This window comes from Trichosurus vulpecula, chromosome 6 (genome assembly GCF_011100635.1).
Source record: "Trichosurus vulpecula isolate mTriVul1 chromosome 6, mTriVul1.pri, whole genome shotgun sequence".
Lineage (NCBI taxonomy): Eukaryota > Metazoa > Chordata > Mammalia > Diprotodontia > Phalangeridae > Trichosurus > Trichosurus vulpecula.
In genome coordinates, this window is record NC_050578.1 from 128,170,047 (window position 1) to 128,182,253 (window position 12,207).

At 38.8% G+C, this 12,207-nt stretch overlaps 1 long non-coding RNA gene across 1 annotated transcript in view; it reads right to left on the reverse strand.

Moving 5' to 3' along the window:
• LOC118855307 overlaps positions 1-12,207 on the reverse strand; it is an 80,626-nt gene that overhangs the window by 24,979 nt on the left and 43,440 nt on the right. The window contains exon 3 of the long non-coding RNA XR_005010737.1: positions 1,772-2,085. This is a non-coding gene — a long non-coding RNA (uncharacterized LOC118855307). The remainder of the gene's footprint in view (positions 1-1,771; positions 2,086-12,207) is intronic.

Sequence of the window (12,207 nt, forward strand, 5' to 3'; positions counted from 1 at the left end):
GGGGAAAGGACCCACATGTACAAAAATATTTATAGCAGCTCTTTTTGTGGTGGCCAAGAATTGGAAATCAAGGGGATGCCCATAAATTGGGGAATGGCTGGACAAGTTGTGGTATATGAGTGTAATGGAATACTATTGTTCTATAAGAAATGATGAGCAGGTGGACTTCAGGAAAACCTGGAAAAGACTTACATGAACTGATGCTGAGAGAAGTGAGCAGAACCAGGAGAACATTGTACATGGTAACAGCAACATTGTGCAATGATCAGCTATGATTGACTTAGTTCTTCTCAGTGATGTAATGATCCAAGACAATTCCAAAAGACTCATGATGGAAAATGCTATTCTCATCCAGAGAAAGAACTATAGAGTATGAATGCAGATCAAAGCATACTATTTTCACTTTTGGGGGGCTTCTTTTTCTTTCTCATGGTTTTTCCCTTTTGTTCTGATTCATTTTTCACAACAGGATTAATGTGGAAATATGTTAACATGATTATGCATGTATAACCTATTTCAGATTGCTTGCTGTCTTGGGGAAGACGGAGAGAAGGGAGGGAGGGAGAAAAAATTTGGAACTCAAAATCTTACAAAAATGAATGTTGAAAACTATCTTTACAGGTAATTGGGAAAAATAAAATACTATTAAGTGCAAAAAAAAGTTTTTAAAAGTTCCCCTTATAAAAGTAGACCTATACTTTCTGTGCTACTTAATCTTAAGGAGCTGCCTGGGTCCTGACTTGCTTCACCACATACAAGCAATATGTGTCAGAGGTGGGATATGAACTAAACCTGAGGCTAGCTCAATGACTATACCATGCCTCTTCTCACCACATCCTTGGAACAGAATTACAAAGTTTTACATTGATCCAGCTATAGTAGTGAATATGAGAACAATCTAAATATACTTAATGATGCTTAAATGCCGTGAAGTTAAAAATAATAGTGGGCATTTGCATAAGACTTAGAGAGTTACAAAAATACTTTCTTCACAACCTCTGAGGGACGAAGTGCAAGCACTATTGTCCTCAGTTTACAGTTGAAGAAATGGAGACTGAGAGGGGTGAAATGAATTCTTCAGTCATACAGTAGGTGTCAAAGATGGGACTTCTGCCTTCTGGCCCAGGGCTCTGGATACCATTCCAACCAATAACTGGCTAGTCCAGATATATCTCACATTTTGGAGTATAAGTTGATTGGAAGCTCTATAGAGATATAGATATAAATATAGATATAGATATGCATGTATGTATGTATGCATATATCTATATGTATATTGTATATGTGTGTATTTTATAATAAACATTATGCATACTATATATAGTAAAATATGCATGCTATATACTATAAAATACATATATGTAATATCTTTTAATGTGTAATATATGTTACAGTCAAATCAATCAACAAGGATTTATTAAGCATCAGGCACTTTGCCATGCATTGAAGATACAAATTCAAAATGTAATATAGTCCTAATCGCTTTTTATTTTCTTAATGAAATAGGACAGGGCTGTCCAACTTTAGGTTTTTATTGAAACAATAGACAATATATTTTGATTTGCCATTTTAGGGAGAGCTCTGCGGTAGCTGGGTTTCATTTACTAAAGCATTTATGCAAATTTCTACCCTTGTAGGTCGGCAGCATATCATGCTGCCTGCAGGCTGCATTTTGGACAGCCCTTAAATAGGACAAATCCTATAACACCCAAAATAAAGCATACAATTTCAAACCATATTAAAAACTCAATTTCCCCAGGGTTAGGTCTACCTGAGAGAAAGATAGATGCCATCTACTCCATGGCCCTTTAAATGCAATCTGGTTTTGTTCAATCTTCTTCTCCTTCCTCCCACTCTTACTCCTCTTCCTCCTCTCTCTCCTCTTCTTTCAACTCCTCTTTTTACTCCTGCTCCTCCTTTCTCATCATCATTGTTGCTGTATAAATTATCATCATGATCTCCACCATGCTGTCTGCTAAGGGAGTCATTCCAAAGATGCTTTCAGCGATGCTACAGAGTAAGGTCTTGTATCCCACGGTTCATAATCAATTGTGAAGATGTCTTGTTTTTCAAATCCACCTGTGTCTGCAGAACAGTATATAGAGAAGAATGGCAGGATAGTGATTTAAATATAAAAGAGTGACTTTTATATAAAACAATAAAAGTGGCACTTTCATCTAAATAGAAAAGAGCAGAGCTCTTGTTGCAGGACCAATATCCGAATACCATTAAAAACATAACAGAAACTGAAAGGAAACATGGAGTAGTGGGGAAATAAAAAGACTAACTGTGGAATTAGAAGACTTGGGTTCTACATGGGTGTATAATGTTTACTAGCTGTGTGACTTCAGGTAAGTTCTCTGAGATTCAGATTCCAGAATGCTCTCTGAAGTCCCTTCCAGCTCTAGATCCCCAAATCTTTCCCTGAAGGATTAATAATAATAACTAACAATTACATAGAGCTTTAAAGTCTGCAAAGAAAGTTATGTACATTCTCTCATTGATCTCTTACAGCAACGCTGAGAGGTGGGTGCTATTGAGTATACCCATTTTACAGATGAGGAAATGGAAGCTCAGAGAGGTGAATTGACTTTCTGGGTGACTACCCCTGTGATGGTAAACCTCACTGCACTCAGACAAACTTGTTCACAGAGAGCAGCGATACAGGTCATTGCTTGGAACATATTTGAAGCATGCACTAGGACAACTTTCCCTCTGCTTCCTTAACTTTCCAGTTAGTCAATCAGTCAACAAAGAGTTTTCTTTTCATCACTTACTATATCCCAAACATTATGCTAAGCCCTGGGGATTAAAAGAAGGGCAATTCCAGACCTGAGGACTTATCATTGTTAAGATGATGCATTCATTACAGGAGGACTTTGGTGAGAACTACATAGAAATAATAAATCTGGACTGATGTGGTTTGTTAACTATTTCATTATTATCAGGACTGTTAATGTTTTCATATTGCTTATAAATTATTTATGGGTTGGTTAACTTTTTTAGCTAGCAAATCTTTTTACTTTTTAAATAAATATTTGTTAGGACCTTCTGTTTTTTCATCACAGCTGTCTCCAGATAAATGCACCCCCTCCCAGATTCCTTGATTGTAACCAAGAAAAAAGTTCATCAAAATAAAACAATATAGTGATCATGCCCGACACTACATGGTGACATTTTTCACCCGTTATCCTCCACCTCTCTACCAAAAGAAAAGAGGTACCTTTCCACTTCTTTTTTTCTGGGACCAAGATTGCTCATTACCGTTAATCACTCAGAGTTTGGCTTCATTTCAGAGGGTTGTTTTCATTTATGTTATAATAATCATTGATCCTACTTACTCCACTCATCATCAGTTCATACAAATTGGACCAGTCATTCTCTAGGCCTCAGTTTCTTCATTTGTAAAATGAGGGAATTGGAAAAGATGACCCTTGGGGTCCCTTCTAGCCTTAAATGAATGTTCCTGTGATCCTTAATCTTTTCATGATTCTCTGAATTACACATGCATTGTATCTTATGATGCAATAATATTCTATTACATAATAAATGTTTTAGAAAGGATTACCAAATGAAAATTTCAGTTCAAAGACTGTCATTTAATCAAGAGCGAATATCTTTATTCATACTAACCAATAACCTCTCATTTAGAAACTCATCTAATCATAAAAGGGAAAGGGGGATGATCAACATAAAGAGAATAATAAAACTCTAGACTCTCTGAAACTGATAACAGCCTCACGCTTTCCTGTCACTGACAACTTACTTAAGTTTTTCCCCTCAGTGACATCTCTCCCAATGTTGATCTTCAGTGACATTTTAAAGCTCAGCCTCCACCAGGATCTGTGAGCTTCCTCCAGGCAGTGCCATTGTGTGAAGTAGTCAGTTATGGTAATAACTGATTCTGGGCAATTCTGGTAATTCCACAATGGGATGAGCTTTCTCTGAAAGTAGTAAGTTTCCCCTATCTAGGAGTCTTCAAGTGGAGGAGGAATGCTAAAGAGATATTTGCTGAGATATAGGTTGAGCTCAATGACCACAAGGACCCTGACAATTCTGAGATTTAGTAATTCTGTAAAATGTCATTCTGTACAACAGCCCGTCCACCTGTAAAGTTGATGCTTACAGCTACAAGATAACAGTGTACAGAAACGGGGAGCTGCCATCTGTCTCTTAAAAATAGAGAGAGCCTACGCAACACCAACCAATATGTGCTGTTAAAAGAAGCGACTTAAAATATGTTCTGCTAACACTATACTGGCAGGAAGTAATTTGCTGAGAAGAGAGATACTTGACCAACTTGTCCCTCACAGTCCATCAACACCCCCGTCGGCGCCCTTGGAGTTGATCAGGGTTGTGGGAAATGGCGATTGACTTCAACTGACTCTCCTATTGCCCAAACACCAAGGTTAACACAGTCACTCAACACCTCTGACGGAGCCTGGGGAAGTGTGTGACTGAAAAATGTGGTTGATTTCACAAAATAGGGGCAGCTCCTGCCTAAGGGAAGGAAGCTCCTTGACCAGAATCATTTCAAAATCTCAGCCCAGAGCAGTGACAACTTAACGTGGGGAGCACACTTTAAGATCACTGGAAAAGGACTGGTCAATTTTGTTTTGTCATGAGTGCTCAGAATTAAAATCGCTTCTTCTTACCTGACTATTGGAGGAGGTGGATAATTAGTCTGGTGCCTTGGGTGCTCTGGTTTATCAATAAGGAAATAGGATTAAAGGAAACATGAGGAAGTTAAAAGAGCACTCATTTGGACATTTGACAAGACAACTTCGAATTCAGCCTCTGTTTTTCCTCAGCTTTGTGACCATGGGTAAGTCTCTGCTCTTTAGGTTCTTAATAGGCCTGGTAAAACGTCTAGCTTCCTTCAAAGCATATTTCATGATCTATCCCCTGGAGTAGGAAAAGTATCACCCAATTGCCACCACCCCAAGTTGTGAGTATTCTCTGCCTCTAGAAATTACTTTTCACCTACTGAAGTGTATATATATTTTCCCTCAACAGAACAAAGGCTTCTTGAAGAGATAGACCAGTTTATTTCTGTCTTTGGTTCCCCAGCCACTATTTTTCCTCTAGCTGGCTGTCTTCAGCCAGGCTTGACTTAAGGCAGTGTGACAATTCAGTTTGGGGTAGGAGTGACACAAAATACTTATGGACAATCTGAGAGTTAACAAAAGGATGTTTGTTTATCAGTAGCCCAGAAAGAACATTAAGCAAGGATATTACACTGACTCAATTGGGCACAGCTTCCCCATGTTTTCCATCATGGCACACAAAATAGAAGCATCATCAAGCATGAGGGAAGAGCCACTGGTTCCTCATGCATTGTACTCACAAGACTAGGAAGCTAAGTCAACAGTTCATACCTTAGTCCCCTGGACCATTTAAATCTTGAGGGTAGATTCAGTACCTTTTAAGGAACAAACAAACAAAAAGATGTTACTCTAATAACACACCAGCCCTTGATGGCAAGGTGTTGAAGCTAAAGAGAATGTTCCAATCACTTATGTTCTTAAGGCTATTACTAGACAAATCTGACCTCAGGAATTCAAAAAGCCTGGCAAGAACTTAGTATAAACCTTAGTACAGGTGAAATAGTGGACCTTAAAGATGATAAAATAAAACAAACAACAACAAAACTGAAAGACAGACAGTAAAGAGGACATCCAATCATGTTGCTTCTCCCTCAAGGACTGAAAATCTATGGAGAAGTCCCTCTCCCACATCTCCCCCAGTTCTCTCAGAAATTGCAGGGATATCCATCAACTGGTGAATAGCTGAACAAGTTGTGATGTGTGATCGTGATGGAATACTACCGTGCTACAAGAAATGAGCTCAATGATTTTAGGAAAACATTAAAAGACTTGAAAATATATGGAAGAGAATAAAGGCCATAAATCCCAGACCTTACTTCCCCCCTTCAAACTAGTCCTGGATATAGTCCATGTGATATGAAATCATAGAATGCCAAATCATTGTAATTGATAGGAGTCTCCCGATATAAAGTGGTGACTGTAAGTAGAAGCAAAAAAAAAAAGCTAGCTAACATCTATGTTGCACTTACTCTGCTCCAGGTACTATGCTAAGGGCTTTACAATAACCCTGGGAGCTAAGTGTTATTATTTTCCCTGCCCTACAACTGAGAAAACTGAAGGAAACAGAGGTTAAAATGACTTGCCCAGAGTCACACAGCTAATACACATCTGAGGCGGGTTTTGAACCCAGGCCTTCCTGACTCTAGGCCTGGTACCACATGGCTGCCGAAGCAACCCCAAGAGCAGATGATGATACTTCTAGCACAGTCATTGGTCTTCATTGGCAGTAAAGTCATCTATAATAAGGTGGCCAATAGGTCATTTCCCTTTTGCATGTAGACTGACCTCATGCAAAGCTCAATACTAAGAACCAAACTGTACTATTGCACACTTAGTGTTCCCTGACCCACTGGGCAAAACCTGCTCTCCCCGGGAGTCCCATTGAAAGAGATGCCAAATCTTAGCACCTTGAGACAAAGGCTTCTGTTGAGGGACCTCCGTCCTTCTTCCAAAAGTTCTACATAGACAGTTTCACTCCTCCCTCTTGTTGTTAGAGAGCAAGGAATCTCCCAACAATTTTACTCCTTTGGCTATCCAACCAGTGCCTGAGGAAAAGTAGCCCACTGTTTGGAAGAAGTGTGAAGAGACATTCCACTCTGCTGGAAGAATTGTGAAAGGACATCATTCACCACAAAATATGCAAAGCAGAGTCTAGCACACGCTTGCGTTATTGACCATGGCAGTGAAAGAAGATACTCTTCATCTCACTACACAAATGAGGAAACTGGTCATTCTCAAAGTTCAATGATTCGCCTAAGGTCACAAAGAACAGAGATTCAAGACAAGTCTCTTTACTTAAAGTCTAGTATTCCTTCCACTATACTATGTTGCCTCTCAGGGAGAGATCATAGTAAAGAAACAGTACAATAATAGACATGCAGGAGAACTCCTTCCTTCTATCTGCCCTCATTAAGGAAAAGCTCTAGTACTAAGACACAGGATAGTTTTTCAGTCATTTGTTCTAGCACCTATGGTAATCTTCATCAAGTCTGAGGAATCAGGATATAATCTTTCCAGTTCTTCCATTTTTCTTGAAGTGGGATGTAGCATATATGTAGGTCCTCAGTACCCTGCCTGTCCCCTCTTCCTTGAATGGTTTAAAACACAACTGACCCCAATCTCCACCCCTTGGATCATGTCACCATGGCACCACTTTCAGGAAGGGGCTACCTTCTTCACAACCCACTTGGGAGAAAGGGAGATACTAGATCTAGGTGATTCTAAGGAAATAGACCATCCTTATCTAGAGTAATTGCCCTCACAGAGCAACCATCCCCTGTATATCTCCCAACCAACCCCGCAAATGAATTTGCTCCAGAGCGTTATAAAAAGTTACAGCTCTGATATAGCGCACTGCTTGAAATACTGAAAAGTAAGAATCCCAAAACTCTATGACACAGACTTAATGCAAGATCTTGGATAAGTCTCCTGAGATGTAGAGCAGGCCAAACCAATCAATTCTTATAATCAGAGTGGGAACAGAAGTGCGACCATTTCTCAGCACTATAGGGTGCTCTATTTGACATGCCAGAGGCACCATTAATGAAGCACTCAGCCTGCCGAGGATGCAAGCTGATTTAAAATCTAAGCAACCCCTTTGCCCACAAACAAGGGTGATTTTTCTCTAGTCATTTTCCATTTACTTATGTCCAATATAAAAAAAATGTTGTGTAACCTATCCTTCCCATTACTTTTCATCTATATGATTGCCTGGATGTCACTACAGAGATTTGGAAACCTTTCTATCAAGATCATGGTTTCCTCTCTCCCCAAGGCACCATTGCCTGGAATGAGCTTGTAGAACTGACAGTCATTTTAAGCATTCTATTCACTCTGTCCCCTGCACCCTCCCAAAAATACCCTACTTTGCAAAGATGGCCCAATTTCAATAATAAATATTGGTATTGTACAATGCCAAATATAATCCACCGCAGGATAATTCCCACAAATATTGATACACATCCCTTTTGCTAGATTTAGATTAAAGAATCTCCTACAAAACCACTTTTTCTGTTTGCTAATGCAATAAAACACGAAAATACTTAAGCTTACTCCCAGTTGAATATTCGAAAATATCTAGGTCATACACCTGCACACCATCCTCCTTAATTACATTGTTCTAGGTTAATTCAAGTTGTAAGTATATATTTTGCTAAAATCCTCTGAAGTAAACTGGTTAGAGATGGGAAGGATGCACATTAATGAACTCCACTAAAAAAAGGGTTATGAGCAAATTTAAAATTTAATTTCAAAGTCTCAGTGTAATTTCCTGATGACAGCTGCTGAGGAGAGTCCAGAAACTTGTTTTACTCATTTGTAGGGATTTTTTTCCTCTTGGCCTATCATAAGACCTCTCTAATTTGTAATTGCTAAGAAGCATAGGATTCCTTAAAACTCAATTTACCTCTGTTGCAACCTAATATCTTATTCTTTTATATCATTTTCATTTTTCCTTATATGTTCCTAGAAGAGATGTTACCTAAAATGAAAAATTAAACATATCACATATAGTGAAGTCAATTTGCTGGGTCATTTTAATGGAAAGAGCATTGATCAGTCAGATTTTTAAATGAGACAGTCTGTCCCCATGTGTGTATTAAGATCAAAGAGGGCTCTTTGACAGATGGAATATGAAGAGAACATTGTTTACTGATCACCTAATGTTCGATATCAATCAAGGCTCAGAATATAGAGATCCGTGTGTTTCTCAGAGGTGTTCTTCATTGTTAAGTAACATTTCTTGCACAGCTTCCAAATGGAAGAAGCATCTGGATCTTGATGTTATCTAGATGCTCCCATTTGCATCAAGTCCTAAAATATGAAAGGGCCTCCTTGGTGAGATCTATGGCTGCCCCAAAGTAATCGGATTAGCAAATCTGGGAGAAAAAATAGTGAAGGGAAGTTTCAGGTTGCCTAGTAAGCAGCTGAAGAAGCAAAAAATGTTTATCCTGGGAAAGAGAAAATTGTCTTAAAGTAGTTGAAGGACTGCCACATCAAAGAAGGATTAAACTTGTACCTCTTGGTCCTAGAGGGTAGAAGTAGGAGCAATAGGTGGCATTTGCAGAGGCAGGTTTCAGCTGAATATGAGTAAAAACTTCATAACAGCCTGAGCTTCCTTCAGTGTGAAATTGCCTGCCTTGGGGAGATAGTGGAATATCTGTTGTAGTCCTTCAAACAGAGGTTAAATGGCCTCTGTGAGAGATGTTGGGGAGTGAATTTATTTTCAGATACTGTGCTGGATAGCCTTCCAACTCTGAGATTCTATGATTCTTCCATTTATGACTTTCAAAGTATATTGGCATATGAAATAATCTCCAAAGTAACATTAAAATCATCGTTCCTCAATACATGAAGTCCTGCTGCTGACTCCTAGAAAACCAAACACTGGAAGTATTGAGGGTTGTTTGGGGGAGCAAAGTACTCTTTTGAAAGGTATCAATCCCCCAGACACTAGAGTAGAATGATGTGAAAGACAACAGTTGAAGAGAAAATCACATAGGAATTTCATTAAGATAACTAGTTTCTGGGAGTATGCATTGGCCTACATACATCAGGTTACTAACCATATAATTTACAGTAATTTATTCCATTCATAGCAATTGGGCCAAAGGGAAAGAGACAGCAAGACCTTTCCCAGAACTATCTTAATATCACAGATTCAACTGCATTTGAATACCAACTCCCAGGAAGGCAACCAAACATAGTCATAGAAATGAAATTTCCACATACTAGTTCTCTGGATGTTTTCTTATGGTTCACCCTATCAGGAGGAATACACATGTAGGATTTCTCTTTCCTGTGCACTTTTTTATACTTCCCTTGAGTCTTGTGTTTGAATGTCAAATTTTCTATTCAGAACTGGTCTTTTCATCAGGGATGTTTGCAAGTCCTCTATTTCATTAAATATCCATTTTTCCCCTAAAGATCATCTTTGGTTTTGCTGGGGAGGGGATTCTTGATTATAATCCTAGCCTTCCAGAAAAGATATTCCAAGTCCTCTACTCCTTTGACATAGAAGCCATTAAATCTTGTGGTCCTGATTGTGGTTCCATGATATTTGAATTGTTTCTTTCAGACTGCTCAAAGTATTTTCCCTTTGATCTGGGAGCTCTGGAATTTAGCTATAGAAGTCCTGGGAGTTTTCATTTTGGGTTCTCTTTCAGCAGGCGATTAGTGGATTCCTTCAATTTCTATTTTACTCTCTGGATCTAGGATATAAATGCATTTTTCCTTGATAATTTCTTGAAAGAGGATGCCTAGATTTTTTATCAAAGCTTTCAGAGAGTTTAATAATTCTTAAACTACCTCTCCTCAACCTATTTTCCAGGTCAGTTATTTTTCCAATGAGATATTTAACATTTTCTTCTATTTTTTTTTCATTCTTTTGACTGTGTTTTATTGTTTCTAGAAGTCTCATGTAGTCATTAACTATTAGTTTCCCAATTCTAATTTTGAAAAAAGTATTTTTTCATTGAGATTTTGTACCTCTTTTCCCTTTTATCAATTTTGCTTTTAAAATTCTTTTTTTCAGTGAATTTGTGTGCCTCTTTTGCCATTAGGTTAATTCTGGTTTTTTAAGTGTTATTTTTTGTGCCTCTTCTACCAAGCTGTTAATAATCTTTTCTTAATTTTCTTGCATCACTCTCATTTCTTTTCCAGATTTTTCCAGTAGCACTCCTCACTTTCTTTAACTCTTCTGGAGTTTTTGGTCACTTTGGGTCCAATTAGCACTTTTGTTTGAGGCTTTGCCCCTAGCTGTTTTCACATTGTTGTCTTCTTCTAAGTTTATGTGCTGGTCTTCTTTGCCATGGTAGCAGCTTTATATAGTCAATTTCTTTTTGGTAGTTTGCTCATTTTCTCAGCCTATTTCTTCACTTTTAACTTTATGTTAAAGTTGGACTCTGCTCACCTAATGGGGGTAGGCATTGTGTCAAGCTTCAGGCCTTTGTGTGCTACTGTTTTCTGAGCTAGTTTTTGCAAGTTCTTGGTGCTTTCAAAGTGGTGCTATCCTGGGAGAAATGTGGTCATTGCTCTCCTGGTCTGTGCTCCCAGTATTTACCCAGGAAAGGCCCCTTGCTCCCTTGCAGCCACAAGTACTAAACCATGGAACTATGACCAGGGCCCCTGCTCCCTAGTGACCAATCACAAGCACTCCCCTCCATCCTACAACTGTGACTCAGAACTGCTTATGGGCAATAGAGTTGCCAGTCTGCACCAGCTATACCCATTGCCATTAAAGGGTCCCCTATAACATCTTTCTGACCAAGTGTCTGACCCCCTTACAGTCTCTAGACTGAGAGCTCCCAAAGCTGCTGCTGCTACTGCTGCTGTTTTGGCTACCTCCAAGACTCAAAGCTGGTGCCTCTCTGTACCCTGGCCTGCATCCTCCCCAGGGGTTACTGACCTCTCCTGTGGACCTCCTAAGTTGTCTTAAGTAAGAAAAATGTCTCCCTCTGACCTTTTGTTAGCTCTATCACTCCAAAATTTCATTTGAGGCATTATTTTAAAGTTGTTTGGCAAGTTCAGGTTGGTCCTGGCTGTACTTTGCTATTTGGCTCTCATAATGCCAGGTTTTTAAGGTACTACCACAGCCACAGTAAGACAGGAGGACAGGTTCCTAAATGACAGTGTTGGAAATGTGAAGCAGTAAAGGGCCCAGTTCACCATCCCCATTACAAATGCTAGGTTGTCTAAGTGGGAAAAACCTAGGAAAACCAGTAAGTCCTTCAGCCTGACAAGACAAAAGAAACAACTAAAGCTACATCATCTGCCTACTACACTGTTTAGATAAGATGACTTGGCTGACTCAATAAAGTGTCCCAAATTACCCTGAAACTAACAAATTTTTGTCCTTTGGTGACAAAATGAATTCACATGTGAGAAAATAGTCAGCAAAAATTAGAGCCCTAAATGAATTTAAACATTTTGTCATTATGAGCAAATAATCATATTTAAAAATAAAATATTCCATAAGTAGGTTGAGTAATATACAACAGGATTCAGAGGAAGGCAGGATACACTATTATGGATCTGGTTCTGCCACCCGCTTGTCATACCAATCAGTATTTCTTAAGTGACTATCACCTGTCAGGCACTCTAT